The sequence below is a fragment of the Salmo trutta genome, chromosome 13 (assembly GCF_901001165.1).
Source record: "Salmo trutta chromosome 13, fSalTru1.1, whole genome shotgun sequence".
Lineage (NCBI taxonomy): Eukaryota > Metazoa > Chordata > Actinopteri > Salmoniformes > Salmonidae > Salmo > Salmo trutta.
In genome coordinates this window covers 48032714-48052399 of record NC_042969.1, presented here as the reverse complement: position 1 = coordinate 48052399, position 19686 = coordinate 48032714, and the positions used below count along the sequence as shown (strand labels likewise).

At 42.2% G+C, this 19686-nt stretch overlaps 1 protein-coding gene across 6 annotated transcripts in view; it reads right to left on the bottom strand.

The window, feature by feature from the left end:
- LOC115205890 (Rho guanine nucleotide exchange factor (GEF) 12a) overlaps positions 1-19686 on the bottom strand; it is an 80916-nt gene that overhangs the window by 44583 nt on the left and 16647 nt on the right. The window lies entirely within an intron of this gene.

Genomic DNA, 19686 nt, shown 5'->3' with positions numbered 1-19686 from the left:
CTGGGATGCAGACTGGCTGGCTGTAGTGCCTTGCAAGGATTAGTGTTCAGTAGTAGGGTATAGATACAGTAAAATATATATAGAAAAACATTGATCGGAAGGGCTGAGACCATTCATCATCACAATGATTGACTTTAGAAAATAGAAGGAAAAAAAGCAGATTATATGCTGTTCATTTCAGCTCCATCAATAAGGAAGCACATTCCAGGAGCTTGAGACTTCTAATGGGTAACCAACTGATGGAGGAAATGTCATTGATCTTTGCTGGCCAATGTGTGGATTAGCATTGGTAACTATGTACCAATGCTAACAATTTTAATGCTAAACTTTTATAACCCAAATGAATGAATAGGCTAGCCCATGAAGGATGAAAAAAAAAAAACAACAGGCCAGAGAACAGATGCATCCATATGATGTCGTTTTCCCCTCTTATTTTCCTTAAACAAGGGTACTGACCCAGACTTGGGGAAAAGCTAACCTCACCAGCCCCGAGGCTGAAAATAGGGACAGATTCCCAGAAACATTGAGCACTGCTGGCAGAGCTCCCGTTTCCTGAGTGATAAACGTACAGGCTGTATCACAACCCGCCATGATTGGGAGTCCCATTGGGCGGCGCACAATTGGCCCAGCGTCGCCCGGGTTGGCCGGTGTAGGCAGCAGTCATTATAAATAAGAATTTGATCTTAACTGACTTGCCAAGTTAAATAAAAAGGTTTAACAAATAAAAAAGGTATTTTTTTGCCTGATTCCCACTTTGTTTTCCCAGGTTTCCCCCAGATTTTTCAGGTTTTCGTTCTCAATAGCACCAATTTTGATCATTTCAGTCCACAACAATGCTTAACAATCCTATCAGTAGATCACTTTTGAGGTCTGGGAAAAAATGAATTTAGCAGTGTTTTCATAGCATATATGTGATGGTAGAGTTCGCAAAACAAATACCCACTGGATTGATGCAAATAATCATGATATCATTCTGCCAGGTCTAAGCATAGGCTACTTTGTAGTTAACATTTAACCCCTTCCAGCCGCCCATTCAAAAATCGGAAACATGTTTCCGATGGTTGTCACGTCAATATCTCTGCGCTACAATCACACATTTTTTCATAAAACCCCTCTTTTGATAGGTTACCATTTCTGCATTAATGAAAATGCATTTGTCATTAGGTATTCGAGCTAAAAACAAACTGGCCAGTGAATAGATTGTCCCCCTTGCTAGCCAGTCAAAAGAGGGGTGCTGTGAAGGAAAATTGAGTGAATAGCTATTACTTCACTAGCTAGTCATATCCCCTCATTAGTTCTGTTTATCTGTGATACAGTGCATTAGGAAAGTATTCTAACCCCTTCCCCTTTTCCACATTTTTTCCCACACTTACACACAATACCACAATGACAAAGCAAAAACAGGTTTCAAAATGTGTGCAAATGTATTACAAATAAATGACAGAAATACCTTATTAAAATAAGTATTCAGACCCTTTGCTATGGGACTTGAAATTGAGCTCAGGTGCATCCTGTTTCCATTGATCATCCTTGAGATGTTTATACAACCTAATTGGAGTCCACCTGTGGAAATTTCATTTGATTAGACATGATTTGGAAAGGAACACACCCATCTATACGAGGTCCCACAGTTGACAGTGCATGTCAGACCAAAAACCAAGCCATGAGGTTGAAGGAATTGTCCGTAGCGCTCAAAGACAGGATTGTGTCGAGGCACAGATCTGGGGAAGGGTACCAAAACATTTCTGCAGCATTGAATGTCCCAAAGAACACAGTGGCCTCCATCATTCTTAAATGGAAGAAGTTTGGAACCACCAAGACTCTAGAGCTGGCCGACTGGCCAAACTGAGAAATCAGGGAGGTCACTGATGGTTACTCTGACAGTGCTTCAGCGTTCCTCTGTGGAGATGGGAGAACCTTCCAGAAGGACAACCATCTCTGCAGCACTCCACCAATCAGGTCTTTATGGTAGAGTGGCCAGACGGAAACCACTCCTCAGTAATACGCACGACAGCCCGCTTCGAGTTTGCCACAAAAGGCACCTAAAGGACTCTCAAACCATGAGAAACAAGATTCTCTGGTCTGATGAAACCAAGATTGAACTCTTTGGCCTGAATACCAAGCGTGACGGAGGAAACCTGGCACCGTCCCTACAGTGAAGCATGGTGGTGGCAGTATCATGCTGTGGGGGATGCTTTTCAGCGGCAGGGACTGGGAGACTAGTCAGGATGGTCAAATGAATTACTTTTCAATACATTTAGTTGATTCCCTAAGTTCAAATTGTATTTATTTAATGCTTATTTTACCAGGTAAGTTGACTGAGAACACATTCTCATTTACAGCAACAACCTGGAGAATAGTTAAGGGGGGAGGGGGATGAATGAGCCAATTGGAAGCTGGGGATGGTTAGGTGGCCATGACGCTATGAGGGCCAGATTGGGAATTTAGCCAGGACACCAGTGTTAACACCCCTACTCTTACGATAAATGCCATGGGATCTTTAGTGACCAAAGAGTCAGGACACCCGTTTAACATCCCATCCGAAAGATGGGTGATATTTTTTCATTTTGAGACCAGAGGAAAGAGTGCCTCCTACTGGCCCTCCAATACCACTTCCAGCAGCATCTCCTCTCCCATCCAGGGACCAACTCCACTTAGCTTCAGTGGCAAGACAGCAGTGGGATGCAGGGTGGTATGTTGTTGAATTCCATTTTAATGTTTGGATTCCGTGATTCCGTCCGTGTTTTCCCTATTGCAGAATTTATAGGGCTCTAGTTAAGATTTAGGGTGTTCCCCCAGTCTGAGGGTACAACTTATTCTGATGAATACGGGTCTCAGAAAGAATACACTGAAATCACGGTTTTCAAACAATGAAGCCTAAAAAAAAAAAACTACTTAGGAATGACTTGGGTAAGCTGAATATAACTCAATATAATAATGAGGCTACCTCCTGACTAAACAAATCTAGGCTGATTAAGTAGGCTAAATCATTGGTACTGTCTCATAAAAGGGGTGATGGGGTACAAACACATAAGGGTAAATACATTTTTAGATAATTGACGTTGAAGGTTAACTGCCAATTTTTATTAAGAAAAGCATGCATTTTCAATTGATTATTAAATAGTTTGACAATCCTGTTTGTAAGCTTTTAAATAATATCAATCTCAACCGTTTATCTTTTCCAGTGATGAACACATGGATGTCTCATGGTATGGTATGCAAACTAGGTGAACTTTAAGCACCTTTATTTCTTGAATGTTTTGTCATTCAAGTCCAAAAAGTCACATTCTGGGCATTTCGACAATGGAAAAATATGTATGGAAGGTCTCGTTCAAATCAAAATGGGGTGCCGTCAAAAAGTGATCCAATTCAAATTGATTTACGCATCAAGCTGACGACTGATGGTGAACTAGTAGGCTGAAGTTCCAAAGTTCCAGTTCCTCTCCATCAATACTAAAGTGAGACCAAATTTAGTATTGTGGTTTGTAAGAGTGAATGTCGACCGTATGGGACATCTGTCTCACCAAAAAGCCATATTAAATCTCTTTTCTAGCGACACTGAATCCCATTCAGCGAGGCAATGACAAGCTGAATGGACCATTTATGAAATGTTCTGACTGTAATAAGTTCCAGAGACGGCTGCCTGCAACTCCCTCAAAATGCCAGAGGAGAAATGGAAAAGTAAGCACAAACAACCTCAATGAGGTTAAACCCAGGGACTTATAATCATAGCTTGACGATGTGTTGTTCTCTCCCTCAGTGAATCATAGGAGAAATGGAAAGAACACTAAGAGCATTCGCACTCAAAATGAAATGATTCATTATGGAAATCTAGTCGCCTATATGGTACCAATATCTGCTAACTTTGAAAACCAACATTCATCATCACTGAGCACAAGTATTTGCTTGAAGACTTCCTGAATGCTATATAAAGATATTGGGCTGTATTTCAAGAAAGCAAGGCTCTACAGTGCGACCATTTTATTCGTATATGCGCCAAAACATTTAGCTGTGTGACCAGGAATTTTATATTTAGGAGCACCAGCACACCCAGAAAAAATAAAACATGTATATATAAAAAAATTAAAATAATCACCCAGATGATAGATTACTTCAGTGTACCGCAGCCTCTGATTGCCATGGAGAATACACTGAGCGCAGATTAATGACAGTCATTACTACCAAGAAAATGTCTTGTGTAAAATATTTGTAATTGTGCTCCTACATTTATTTTATTGTACTCCTACATTTTTCAACTTGGCCGCACATGTGTAAAAAAGTTCAGTGTTAGAGTCCTGGAAAGTATTCCAAAGACAAATGTCTTGTGAACTCATGGGCCTTCTGCCTGAATGTCCCTGGATGTTTTTGCCAGGTTTCTCACTGCAGTGTGAGGCCGGCGGGCAGTCTTCACAAAACACCCAGCTATAGGTGCCCATACTGGGACTGGCATTGGAAGAAGAGGAGGCGAGGGCAAAGTGGGAGGAATTAGAGGGAGCAGCAGAGAACAGGGTGGGGAAATGGGAAAAGCTTTAAAGGCGGGCCAGGCTTGAATACTCAATTGAGGTTTTGTGTTTTCTTGGAAAACTGTGGTGGAATGGGCCAAGAGGGCCTGGATCAGGGACACCCCAAACTGAAGAGGACTTTCGACAAGAGAGGGGACGGAGGAATAGAAAACGGTGAACTGTGAGAGGAACTTGCAATGCTGTTACCCTGGTTCAGAGGAAAAGAAACTCCAGGTTTTCGCTTTTGCCTTGATGTAGCTACTAGTAACTGTCAGAGAGGAAGAGGCAAAACGAGAGGTTTCAATCTGCCCAAAAGCTATACACTAAGTGAGGAATTTTTGTATGGAGGTCAATGACTGTCAATTTTTTTTTTTTTTTTTTAAGTAGTTGATTTACAACGTCAGACTTATTTGATCTAATAGACATTTTGCAATGTTTAGGTTGTTATGAGTGCCATCAGAACCTTTCCTTTCTCCACATTTGGTTAAGTTACAGCCTTAACACAGCCTCCACAAGCATTCGCTACACCTGCAATAACATCTGCTAAATCACATGTATGTGACCAATAAAAATGTATTTATTAAAACATTTATAAATTAAACAAAAAGTTTGGAACCACCAAGACTCTTCCTAGAGCTGGCTGCCGGCCAAACTGAGCAATCGGGGGAGAAGGGCCTTGGTCAGGGAGGTGACCAAGAACCCGATGGTCACTCTGACAGAGCTCAAATAGTTCCTCTATGGAGACCCGAGAACCTTCCGGAAGGACAACCATCTCTGCAACACTCCACTAATCAGGGCTTTATGGTAGAGCAGCCAGACGGGAGCCACTTCTCAATAAAAAAAAAGGAACATGACAGCCTGTTTGGAGTTTGCCAAAAGGCCCCTAAAGAACTCTGAGACCCTGAGAAACAAGATTCTCTGGTCTGATGAAACCAAGATTGAACTCTTTGGCCTGAATGCCAAGTGTCACGTCTGGAGGAAACCTGGCACCATCCCTAGAGAAGACAATTAAATTAAAAAAATGGGTGGCAGCATCATGCTGTGTGGATGTTTTTCAGCGGCAGGGACTGGGAGACTAGTCAGGATTGAGGGAAAGATGAAAGGAGCAAAGTATAAAGAGATTCTTTATTGAAAACCTGCTCCAGATCCTTCAGAACATCAGACTGGGGAGAAGGTTCACCTTCCAACAGGACAACGACACTAAGCTCACAGCCAAGACAACGCACGGTGGCTAAGGGACAGGTCTCTGAATGTCCTTGAGTGGCCCAGCCAGAGCCCGGACTTGAACCCAATCTGAAAATAGCTGTGCAGCGACGCTCCCCATCCAACCTAACAGAGCTTGAGAGGATCTGCAGCGAAGAACGGTAGAAACTCCCCAAATACAGGTATGCCAAGCTTGTAGTGTCATACCCAAGAAGACTCAAGGCTGTAATCGCTGCTAAAGTTGCTTCAACATAGCACTGAGTAAAGGGTCTGAATACTTATGGAAATGTGATATTATTATTTTTAAGAAATTAGCAAATATTTCTAAAAACCTCATTTTTCTTTGTCATTATGGGGCAGTGTGTGTAGATTGATGAGGATTTTGTTTTTTTAATCAAAGGCTGTAATGTAACAAAACATGGAAAAAGTCAAGGGGTAAGAATGTTTTCCGAATACACTAAGTGGACGCACGTGGCATTTCGGCAACTTACCCAAAACCAACTTTATATTTTAGCGCCTGTTGTCATAGAGATCGATAGATGGCTTCGACCATTAAAGGCTTCCACCATTTTAAAGTAGTCATCTCAGTGGGGATTCCTATGAGTTGGGTGCAATCAGCCAATGAGGAAGAAAAATAATACTTTAAAATAAGTGCTTCAATGATGCTGCCCATGCTGTCAGAGACTATAAAATGTTACAGATACAAAGAGGTTCTCTATTCATCTCTATGGACTGTTCACACACGTATCTGCCCACTGATTGGCCAGAATGGTCCCACCTGATCTCGCGTCCTCACGACTGCCTTCCATCTTTGAGGACATGTATTTCCATTGTTAAGAGTGATCACTTGAATATCTTGTTAATATAAATTGAGCATCTTTGCTACAGTCTAACGGTTAGACTGTAGCAAAGATGCTCAATTTAACCAATAAACAACTATCAACTAAATGTAGTAATGGAGTTAAGCTAAAAACACAAAACATCTCCAGTTTTGAACCTTTCAGCGTAACACTAGGGGTGTAATGGTACAAGTAAATGTACCTAACCGTTTGGTACAGGAACCTCGGTTCGGTCAGCACTGTGAATCTGAATGAATACATAAAACTTGTGATGCACCGATATGACATTTTTGGCCGATACCGATATTCAATATTTTCCTTGCCCAAAAAAAACATACCGATAACCGATATAATTTTTTTTTGTGGCCTTTAAAGCATTTTAGTACAGCTAAATAGTTAACACACACACACACACACACACACACACACACACACACAGAGCGGTCTAAGGCACGGCATCTAAGTGCAAGAGGCGTCACTACAGTCCCTGGTTAGAATTCAGGCAGCATCAAATCCGGCCGTGATTGGGAGTCACATAGGGCGGCACACAACTGGCCCAGCGTCGTCCGAGTTTGGCTGGGTAGGCCATCATTGTAAAGAAGAATTTGTTCTTAACTGACTTGCCTAGTTAAATGTCACACACACATCAAAAACCTTTGTTGACATTTACGTATGTCCCCATTACCAGTAAAACTTAATCAAAGCCTATTTCTGTCACTTACCTGCTGTGCTGTTTCGTTGTTGATTTGTTCAATTGTTTCATTCTCAACCAGGATTTCTATGGACCGTTTGGGTCTTTGCTATGGAATGCCGTTTGGGTCTTTGCGTGTCAAAAAAGAAAACAACGACCAGTAGATAACACTATTTGACCTGTCAAATAAGCTTGTTGACCAATCAGGACCCGAATATGACTTCACGTCACATAATAATTTAACGCACTCATAGTTACAGAGTTACCGACAAGATGCAACTGCCAAAGGGGGCGGAGTTGCAATCTACTGCAGAGATAGCCTGCAGAGTTCTGTCTTACTATCCAGGTCTGTTCCCAAACAATTCGAGCTTCTACTTTTAAAAATCCACCTTTCCAGAAACAAGTGTCTCACCGTTGCCACTTGCTATAGACCACCTTCTGCCCCCAGCTGTGCCCTGGACACCATATCTGAATTGATTGCCCCCCATCTATCTTCAGATCTCGTGCTGTTAGGTGACCTAAACTGGGACATGATTAACACCCCGGCCATCCCACAATCTCACCCAAATGATCAATGAACCTACCAGGTACAAAACCAAATCCGTAAACACGGGCACCCTCAGATATCATCCTAACCAACCTGCTCTCCAAATACACCTCTACTGTCTTCAACCAAGATCTCAGCGATCACTGCCTGCGTCCGTAATGGGTCTGTGGTCAAACGACAACCCCTCATCACTGTCAAACGCTCCCTAAATCACTTCAGCGAGCAGGCCTTTCTAAAATCGACCTGGCCCAGGAACCCTGGATGGATATTGACCTCATTCCGTCAGTAGAGGATGCCTGGTTATTCTTTTAAAGTGCTTTCCCCTCACCATCTTAAATAAGCATGCCCCATTCAAAAGAAATGACCCAGGAACAGATATAGCCCATGGTTCACTCCAGACCTGACTGCCTTGACCAGCACAAAAACATTCAGTGGCGTACTGCATTAGCATCGAATAGCCCACACGATGTGCAACTTTCAGGGAAGTTAGGAACCAATATACACAGGCAGTTAGGAAAGCAAAGTCCAGCTTTTTCAAACACAAATTTGCATCCTGTAGCACAAACTCAAAAAAGTCCATGGAGAATAAGAGCATCTCCTCCCAGCTGCCCAATGCACTGAGGCTAGGAAACACTGTCACCACCGATAAATTGAGAATTTCAATAAGCATTTTTCTACAGCTGGCCATGCTTTCCACCTGGCTACCCATACCCCGGTCAACAGCCCTGCAACCCCCCACAGCAACTTGCCCAAGCCTCCCTCATTTCTCCTTCACCCAAATCCAGATAGCTGATGTTCTGAAAGAGCTGCAAAATCTGGACCCCTACAAATCAGCCGGGCTAGACAATCTGGACCCTCTCTTTCTAAAATGATCCGCCGAAATTGTTGCAACCCCTATTACTAGCCTGTTCAACCTCTTTTGTATCGTCTGAGATCCCCAAAGATTGGAAAGCTGCCGTGGTCATCCCCCTCTTCAAAGGGGGAGACACTCTAGACCCAAACTGCTACAGACCTATATCTACCCTTACCCTGCCTTTCTAAGGTCTTCGAAAGCCAATTTAACAAACACCGACCATTTCTAACCCCACCGTACCTTCTCCGCTATGCAATCTGGTTTCCGAGCTGGTCATGGGTGCACCTCAGCCACGCTCAAGGTCCTAAACGATATCATAACCGCCATCGATAGAGAAAATACTGTGCAGCTGTATTCATCGACCTGGCCAAGGCTTTCGACTCTGTCAATCACCACATTCTTATTGGCAGACTCAACAGCCTTGGTTTCTCAAATGACTGCCTCGCCTGGTTCACCAACTACTTCTCAGACAGAGTTCAGTGTGTCAAATCGGAGTGCCTGTTGTCCGGACCTCTGGCAGTCTATGGGGGTGCCACAGGGTTCAATCCTCGGGCCGACTCTTTTCTCTGTATACATCAATGATGTCGCTCTTGCTGCTGGTGAGTCTCTGATCCACCTCTACGCAGACGACACCATTCTGTATACTTCTGGCCCTTCTTTGGAAACTGTTAACTAACCTCCAGACGAGCTTCAATTCCATAGAACTCTCCTTCCGTGGCCTCCAACTGCTCTTAAATGCAAGTAAAACTAAATGCATGCTCTTCAACCGATCACTGCCCACACCTGCCCGCCCATCTAGCATCACTACTCTGGACAGTTCTGACTTAGAATATGTGGACAACTACAAATACCTAGGTGTCTGGTTAGACTGTAAACTCTCCTTCCAGACTCACATTAAGCATCTCCAATCCAAAATTACATCTAGAATCGGCTTCCTATTTTGCAAAAAAGCATCCTTCACTCATGCTGCCAAACATACCCTCGTAAAACTGACTATCCTACCGATCCTTGACTTCGATGGCATTTACAAAATAGCCTCTAACTCTTCTCAGCAAACTGGATGTAGTCTATCATAGTGACATCCGTTTTGTCACCAAAGCCCCATATACTACCCACCACTGTGACCTGTATGCTCTCGTTGGCTGGCCCTCGCTTCATACTCGTCGCCAAACCCACTGGCTCCAGGTCATCTATAAGTCTTTGCTAGGTAAAGCCCCGCCTTAGCTCACTGGTCACCATAGCAGCACCCACCCGTAGCACTTGCTCCAGCAGGTATATTTCACTGGTCACCCCCAAAGCCAACTCCTCCTTTGGCCGCCTTTCCTTCCAGTTCTCTGCTGCCAATGACTGGAATGAACTGCAAAAAAAAAAAAAAAAAAATTCACTGAAGCTGGAGACTCACATCTCCCTCACTAGTAATAAGCACCAGCTGTCAGAGCAGCTCACAGATCACTGCCAATCTATAATTTAGCCCAAACAACTACCTCTTCCCCAACTGTATTTATTTATTTTGCTCCTTTGCACCCCATTATTTCTACTTTGCACTTTCTTCCACTACAAATCTACCATTCCAGTGTTTTACTTGCTATATTGTATTTACTTTGCCACCATGGCCTTTTTTTGCCTTTACCTCCCATCTCACCTCATTTGCTCACATTGTATATAGACTTATTTTTCTACTATATTATGGACTGTATGTTTGTTTATTCCATGTGTAACTCTGTGTTGTTGTTTGTGTTGCACTGCTTTGCTTTATCTTGGCCAGGTCGCAGTTGTAAATGAGAACTTGTTCTCAACTAGCCTACCTGGTTAAATAAATGTGAAATAAAAGTTACTACACATTGATTACACTCACTTGTATTTCATGTCACAATGATACGTATGCTATGATGCTGGTAAAGTTGTCTCACGCACCTACAGTGCTGGTCATAATAAAAAGCTAGCTAGCTCATGGATGCAAACTATGTTCTTCCTCAAAAACATAGCGAAACAACAATCTGTTTCAGTAGCTATAGTTAGCTAGCTAACTACATAGCTAGGTGTCATCTAACCACAATAGTAGACCTTGCGATTAGCCTTGAAAATAAAAGTACTATTTTTATTAATTTGCATCACTGTCAACATACTGAAATTTTGAAGGCAAACCGCAAATTCCACTATTGTGCCGAATCGTTATTGTGGCTAGCTTCACAACACATAACCAACTCCGGTCGAGCCTCAGTAGCTAGATGAAGCTAGCTGGCTGCTTATAACCCTTTTGCCCAAAGCCAATGTTAAGTAGCTGGCTAGCTATTTATTTTCATGAACTAAAGTTCAATTTCAATAGGCGAACAACAACACAAGGAATCCTAAATTATTGCTAAGAATAATGATAATGACTGCAATTTCTACTGGTCATTGTTTTCAGGCTGGTTGTATTGGTGCTAGCTAGATACCAAGCTAAAGATATCTACCCCAGAAGTTGCGGTCGAACAAATTATGCTTTATTACCAAAGCGGTATTGTAAACACATCGTTCGTGGCCAGTGTTTGCAGACTTTTTGTACAGCTTTGACTGTGCTACTGTATCTTTTTTGACACACAAAGACCCAAACGGCATTCCATAGTATGTATGTCTTGAAGCTAATAGCAGTGATGCTATTACTGTGTAACTCCAGTAGGGCAACATCTGGAAAAATAGCGCCTTGGTAGTGTGTACCGGTGCTCGACCAGTCGGCGAAAGCCAACATCCCCCACGACAGAGAACGGTTGATTGTCAAGGTCAATGAATTCCATTATCTTGGCTTTAATGGATTTCGCTGAAATGTTCTTACTCTTTCAAATGTCTGCTCGACTTGTTGACTGCTCGAGCCACACAGCAGACATTTTGGGCTAGGTTAGGAATGCTGTGTTGCACGTGTAGCGCAAAATTTTATGTGCCGTCATTATGGCATGTACCTACGTTATATAGGTATGCACGTCAGCTTTGACATCGGTTTTGCACATCGGCGTTAAACTAGACATCGATTCCGATATGTTCACCAATATATCGTTCACCCCTACATAAAACAAATATTTTCACAAATATAAACACTAGGCATATAGGCAATGCCTACACTGTGTTGTATACCATTGCTTCTTGAGTAAATCTGAGCTGGGGAAAAAAAACAAACATAGGCTATGCACATGTTGTATGCACATGTTGTAATCAAAATTCTCATCTTAACTGGCACATTTCAAACCATACTTTTGTGAGGCGCAGCCGGGAACAAGTTCTGAACAATGGCGAGGTGGATCCTCCATCATTTCAATTTGGGAACATTGTTGCATCACAGTAGATTACAATGGCGATGTACAGAGAGTTTTGGATAAAACATGTTGCCACTGCTCAATGAGAATAGCCTATGCAGAGTCAAATCAAATTGTATTAGTCACGTGTGCCGAATACAACAGTGAAATGCTTACTTACGAGCCCCTAACCAACAATGCAGTTAAAAAAAAATACGGATAAGAATTAGAAATAACAAGTAATTAAAGAGCAGCAGTAAAATAACAATAGCGAGACTATATACAGGGAGGTACCGGTACAGAGTCTATGTGCGGGGGCACTAGTTAGTTGAGGTAATATGTACATGTACAATATGTAATTAAAGTGACGATGCGTACATGATAAAAGAGTAGCAGCGGTGTAAAGGAGGGGCAATGCAAATAGTCAGGGTAGCCATTTGATTAGATGTTCAGGAGTCTTATTGCTTGGGAGTAGAAGCTGTATAGAAGCCTCTTGGACCTAGACTTGGCGCTCCGGTACCGCTTGCCGTGCAGTAGCAGAGAGAACAGTTTATGACTCGCGTGTCTGGATTCTTTGACAATTTTTAGGGCCTTCCCCTGACACCGCCTAGTATAGAAGTCCTGGATGGCAGGAAGCTTGGCCCCAGTGATTAACTGGGGCGTTTGCACTACCCTCTATAGTGCCTTGCGGTCGGAGGCTGTGCAGTTGCCATACCAGGTAGTGATGCAACCAGTCAGGATGCTCTCGATGGTGCAGCTGTAGAACCTTTTGAGGATCTGAGGACCCATGCCAAATCTTTTCAGTCTCCTGAGTGGGAATAGGCTTTGTCGTGCCCTCTTCACGACGGTCTTGGTGTGCTTGGACCATGTTAGTTTGTTGTTGATGTGGACATCAAGGAACTTGAAGCTCTCAACCTGCTCCACTACAGCCCCGTTGATGAGAATGGGGGCGTGCTCGGTCCTCTTTTTCCTGTAGTCCACAATCATCTCCTTTGTCTTGATCACGTTGAGGGAGAGGTTGTTGTCCTGGCACCATGTAGCTTGTTGTTGTTGTCGGCCAATCACAAGTCATCAAAGCAGCGCTACAGACATAGAGCCTCCGTGTGGCAAAGCAAGTTAGGATATTATCTAAACAATGGAAAAGGGGATTAAAATTACGGAATTAAAAGCGCAATATGCAGAACCGATATAGACGTCTTCAGCGCGGGCAAAAAATTGTTTCTGCATACCCCCAGCTATAAAATCCTAGCACCCCCACCCCACTTCCCGCAGCTTTGCACAGGATGCTGCTTCGGACCCGGTCTGGAGCCAACCAGGTCTATACGAAACTGGTCTAGTTGTCTGTTAGGAACATGTCTCTATATTTTAAAAAATATTTATGCATATCTGGTCCAGGTAGAAAAGCCCCAGGTCCATTTCGGAACAGGTCCGTGAAGACCTCTACTTGAGAGACCCAATATAACAATCCCTCTCACAACAGACAATGGCAGGAACATCATAAATGCTGTCACAGAAGCTGGACTTGGGCGGTATACCATATTTTATGATATACCGGTATTTATGCACAGACCTGTTTGGGTTTTCACTTTACCTTCTATATCAGTATTTGAATGTTTGGTTTGTTAAATGTGATACGCAATGTGTAACGTCCATCTTTATAGTTTACTTGGCTACTTGAGTCATCTCTCTCCATGCAGCTTTCCACACAGACCTAGACCCGCCCCGTCACACAAGGAACGCATTTGTTGTTCCTCAACCACTAGACACTTGCGTTCAGTCTGCATGGTCAATACAGCACACGCAACAATGTTGATGACAACGATGCTGTTTTCACCTTGCTTCTTAATATAAATCCACTAGCATTCTCTAATTACACTACTAGTTTGTGTTTCTTAAATCTGCAAACAGCTAATTTGTCTTTTCTTAGTATGTTGGGCCTAAATCTTGTTCACCGCTAATGGTTAGCCGCTAATGCTAAATCGCTAGCTAGCTAACAAATGTACTGAGTCAGAGCAACAGTAATTAGCTATACAGCCTGATAATACCAGTGATGGTGTAGCTCTAAATCAGCATGTTATTTGTGCAATAGTAATTTCTAAATCAAAGAGGAATACAAAAAATAAGAACGTAGTTATATGAAGTAGCTAAGAGAAGACATTCAATGTAGCTAAAGATTATACTGTACCCTAGGAATATTTATCAACACGTTGGTTCCTACCCTGTCACAATAACTCCTCCCTGGTATTTTCATTCGTTGTCTTATCAAACACTGTATTCAAAAGTGCCCACTATTATATTCTAACTATAGAATTAGAACAATCATTCTATTTGCATTATTCCAGCAGTTCACCATGTGTTTTGCTCTAAAATCGTAATTGCAACATTTGGTTAAAAATAAGGCCTAGATTGTTCGCCCATATCACGCCCATAAAATTAGTTTAGGTTTAAGTTGAATTGAACAGTATAAAACAAATCAGAGTGGAGAAAGACCCATTGAAATAAATTGTGTTGCGACGTACTACTCATAAAGCAAATGTAGAACTTAAAAAAAGTCAAATCCCGGCAGATTAAAATAAATAAATAAATAAATAAATAAATATATATATATATATATATATATATATATATATATATATATATATATATATATATATATATATATATATATATGATATTTTGGCCATTTCGCCCAGCCCTAACTTGGGGCACAAATATGGTGCCTTTTAATGTTGTCTTTTGCCAAATGAACTACAGAAACGGTTGGCATTTCGTTTTCCCGCTGTGCCATAACCAAAGAGAGACCCCAAAACAGAAATATGTACCGAACTGTGGGTTTGGTGAACCGTTACTACTGGGTGCCTGACAAACAACTAGGACTTAGCAGCACAAGGGTAGCTGCAATACAGACATAGGCCTACTTTTCCATCCAGGCCAAAGTGTAGGCTAAAACTTCAGCTGTAATTGTAAGGAAGGTTCCAGCAGCAGTGAAAACAGAGTGTAGTAGCGCACAGACAGGTGTTGTAGTGAAAGAGGGCGCTTCCTTCTGTTCTGACAAACTTGCTGATCTGAGAGCTGTGAATGGATTATCTCAGGGCTGCTGGCCCAAGGGGCAGGGAGAGAAGTGACTCATGCTTGGCTCTGCAATGAGGGAGAGAGAGAACACATGATGTTTGTATCTCGTTGCAGACTACACACTACAATCACAGGCCTTCACTGTGGTCACAACTATGACATCACCCTTCTTCCCACTGACTGGGGAGAAGTTCTCCCACAAACACAGCTTATGTTTGAAAAATTATGTTCGATAATGGAATGTCTAATTGATCAGACAGGTGACAAATATATTCTATATGGTTGATATAGGTTACATACGATACATGTTACGTGTCAAACTCATTCCACAGCGGGCTGAGTGTGAGTTTTTGCTTCTCCCTTGTAGTAGATTGATTAAGGTCACTAATTAGTAAACAACTCCCCTCACCTGGTTGTCTAGGTCTTAATTGAAAGAAGCAAAAAAAAAAAAACCTGCAGACACTACACCCTTCATAGAATGAGTTTGACACCCCTAAAATGGCTTATTTTAGGGGTGTCAAACTCATTCTATGAAGGGTGTAGTGTCTGCAGGTTTTTTTTTTAGACAACCAGGTGAGGGGAGTTGTTTACTAATTAGTGACCTAGAATCAATGTGACCTAGGGGCATTTAGGCTAAAGCAATTAGTTGACTTGAGGAGTCAAAGTGCAACTTTCCAAGACATATAGTGCTATATAATAGGCTGCAACTGGTCCTGCAGGGCTAAAAGATATGATGTGCTACAAGATCTTCAGTGAATAGGTCAAGAGGAGTCACGATACAAATGAAAAGTGCCAGTCAAGTGTCTTTGGACGACGTGACCATTGTCTTCTGCCTGTAAGATCCTATGTTGATTACCGATAGAGGTAAGTAAGTAAAGAAAGCCAGTGGATCGACTACTAGGTAGGGGAGGTAGGGTAGCCTAGTGGTTAGAGCGTTGGACTAGCAATCGAAAGGTTGCAAGTTCAAATAGCCGTGCTGACAAGGTACAAAGCTGTCGTTCTGCCCCTGAACAAGGCAGTTAACCCACTGTTCCTAGACCGTCATTGAAAATAAGAATTTGTTCTTAACTGACCTGCCTAGTTAAATAAAAAAGAAATAGGCCACAGGTCAAAGCTGGGTGAAAGCTAAGGCACAACCCCTTTCATGACATCAAAAGGGAGCTCCCACAGCCTGAGGGGGAAGGAACCCTTTCTGCCCCAATAAACCAATCAGGATTTCTGACAGGGCTTGGGGACAGACATTTCTTCACCGTATACTGTCTGGAGCTAACCTTAAATATTTGCATGAAGTGTTTAAAAAAAGAATCCACGCTAGACACTATACAGGGTGAGTTTCCAGTCTACCTACATAATTCTGATTAATGAGAGGTGTTTCAGACATAATTATGCACTATAGCGGTATTTCAGAATTTTCATGCCGGGAGAGTTCAAGCAATGACGTCATTGGTTGATTGAGCCTGCAGTCTGATCTAAAAATTGAGTCATGTTTGGTAGCAATTTTTGGGGCTCCCGAGTGGCGCAGCGGTCTAAGGCACTGCATCTCAGCGCTAGAGCCGTCACTACAGACCCTGGTTAGTTTCCAGGCTGTATCACAACTGGCCGTGATTGGGAGTCCCATAGGGCGGCGCACAATTGGCCCAGCGTCGGTCCGGGTTAGGGTTTGGCCGGTGTAGGCCGTCATTGTAAATAAGAATTTGTTCTTAACTGACTTGCCTAGTTAAATGGTTAAATACAATTTTAAAAATTGTGTTGTTTCGCAGATTGCACAATCACGCTAGCAGCGAGTAAATGTGGCTGTACTTGTTCAATAAAGCCATTGCACTCTCAACAGCCTAACTACCAGGACATCTAGGTGGACAAATGTTTGGCTTTATAAAGAACAGAGCCTTACGGGAGCCCTACTTCTTTGTCCAACTGTGTTCCCACCCTCGAAGGAACCCTGAAATTGCTATGAATTCTGGATATTGTGGTTTACTTACAACCAGGAAATGTAGATGGCCTGTGAGATGCAGAAACGCTAGTATTTGCGTGAGGAAATGTTTGACTTTTATGGCACATTATATATATGTTAATAACATTAACGGCCATATAGAGTGAAAGAGCAGAGGTGAAATGTCCCTTTAAGTGTATTTTGCACATCTAGCCTAATGCACTTTCTCAATTGAAGCACATTTGTCTGATGCAGGTTCATTGCAGTTAGGGGCTCACGACAGCATCTGTGCCGCCAGAGTGCGTGGAAACGTTTTAGGTTTTCTAATGTTCTACTTTTGTGAGTTAATCTTTGATACTACAAGAACTCGAGGCTCCGGTCGGTCATTAAATCACAGTGCAGACCCTGATAGTCTCCGCTCTGCTCCACACTGCCCCGGAGACCGCATTCAATTTTAGCATCCTCACTGAGATGCAGGGAAAGGGAGCCGTACAAAATAAATGTCTAAAATCGGCCTCTGCAGAGAAGCAGCACCCGCTCCCTCACACAAACACCTTCCCATACACCATTGCAGCAGAAGTGTAATAAGACCAAGAGGAAGCCTAGACAGAGGAAAAACTAGGAGGCTGGTTGTGTGTTAAAGGGGAAATCAGCAGTTGAAACAATAAGTGTTCTCCCCGCCCATTTTGGTAAAAAGCTTAGGGATAGGTCTTGAGAAATGTACCCACTCAAATTCATAGACAGAGATACCATGATATCAAAATTATAGTTTATAATGTTTTGAGGCTACATAGTGTTTGTTTACATTTACTTTGTTTATATTAGAGTAAAACAAGCTTATATTTTGGGTTCTGATGGAGTACGACAAGAATCAATGTGTACATGTCACTCATTTATAAATCCCAAAATGAATGTAGCAACTGCAGATTGCCCTTAAAATGATCTAGCCCAAAGCATGAAACACAACGAGAATCTATAAAACACCCCTAGTGGGAGGCCGTTTCTTCACTTGCTAGAAAAAAAAGCTGCGTGCTGACTCGGTAGCGATGAACCTACCGATTCTACTTGTAGAATAAATAGCAATGCTCGTCAGTGGCCAACAATTGGACTTTGAACAAATTAGAGAGCACGAACCCCCAAGTGATGGAGCCAACAAAAGAAATGAGGGAAAAAGATAGCATTTTCTCTGGATGACCCAGTCACACTTCGGAAACCAATGTAGGCTATGGGATGGTAGCTAGCTAAGTGCACAGATGCAGTGCACACAACCCTAAATACCGTCATTGTAAATAAGAATTTGTTCTTAACTGACTTGCCTAGTTAAATAAAAAGGTTACACACACATAAAAAAGTCATTTTGTTGGCATTTACGTACCAGTAAAACATAATCAAAATCTATATATTTATTTCACTTACTTGCTGTGCTGTTTTGTTGTTCGTTTGTTCAGTCATTTCATTCTCAAACAGGTTTTCTATGGAACGCAGTTTGGGTTGTTGCGTGTCAAAAAAGATACACGTCAAATAACACGACATCGGTTTCAGTAGCTATATAGTTAGCTAGCTAACTATATAGCTAGGTGTCACCATCTAAAATAACCCTAATTTACAAGACAGTTCTTATTTCATTAATTGTGGTCGGACCCATCTATGTGAAGCTAGCCACAATGAACATTAGCCACAATCGTGGACTTTGCAGTTAGACTTCAAAATACAAGTATGGCATAATTCTACTATTTGTATCACAGTCAATTACATACTTTATTTTGAAGGCAAAACGCAAATTCCGCTATTGTGCCGAATCCTTATTGTTGCTAGTTTCACCGGTCCGGTCAAGCCTCACTAGCCAGATGAAGCTAGCTGGATGCTTATAACGTTAGCCTTGGGCAACAGGGTTAAGTAGCTAGCTAGTCATTTATTTTCATTAACTGAAGTTGAATTTCAATAGGCGAACAACAAGTGGCAACCTAGCTAATACTTACTCACAAGGGTTCCTAAATCATTGCTAAGAATAATTTACATTTAGATTTTAGTCATTTAGCAGACGCCCTTATCCAGAGCGACTTACAGTAGTGAATGCATACATTTCATACATTATTTTTCTGTGCTGGCCCCCCGTGGGAATCGAACCCATAATCCTGGTGTTGCAAACACCATGCTCTACCAACTGAGCTACAGGGAAGGCTAATGAAAATGACTGCAGTTTCTACTGGTTATTGTTTTCAGGCTGGTTGTATTGGTGCTAGCAAGGTACCAAGCTAAAGATGGCTACCCCAGAAGTTGCGGTCGAACTAATGCTTTATTACCAACGCGGTATTGTAAACACATCGTTCGTGGCCAGTGTTTGCAGACTTTTTTGTACAGCTTTGACAGTGCTACTGTATCTTTTTTGACACGCAAAGACCCAAACGGCGTTCCATAGTATGTATGTCGTTAAGCTAATAGCAGTGACGCTATTACTGTGTAACTCCGGTGGGGCAACATCTGAAAAATAGCGCACTTGGTAGTGTGTACCGGTGCTTGACCAGTCGGCGAAAGCCAACAACCGTTTTCTGTCGTGGGTGATTGTCAAGGGCAATGAATTCCATTATCTTGGCTTTAATGGATTTCACCTTTTGAGTTGTCTCGCTGAAATGTTCTTACTCTTTCAAATGACTGCTCGACTTGTTGACTGCTCGAGCCACACAGCAGACATTGTGGGCTAGGTTAGGAATGCTGTGTTGCAAGTGTAGAGCAAAATTTTACGTGCAGTTAATACGTCATGTACCTACGTCATATAGGTATGC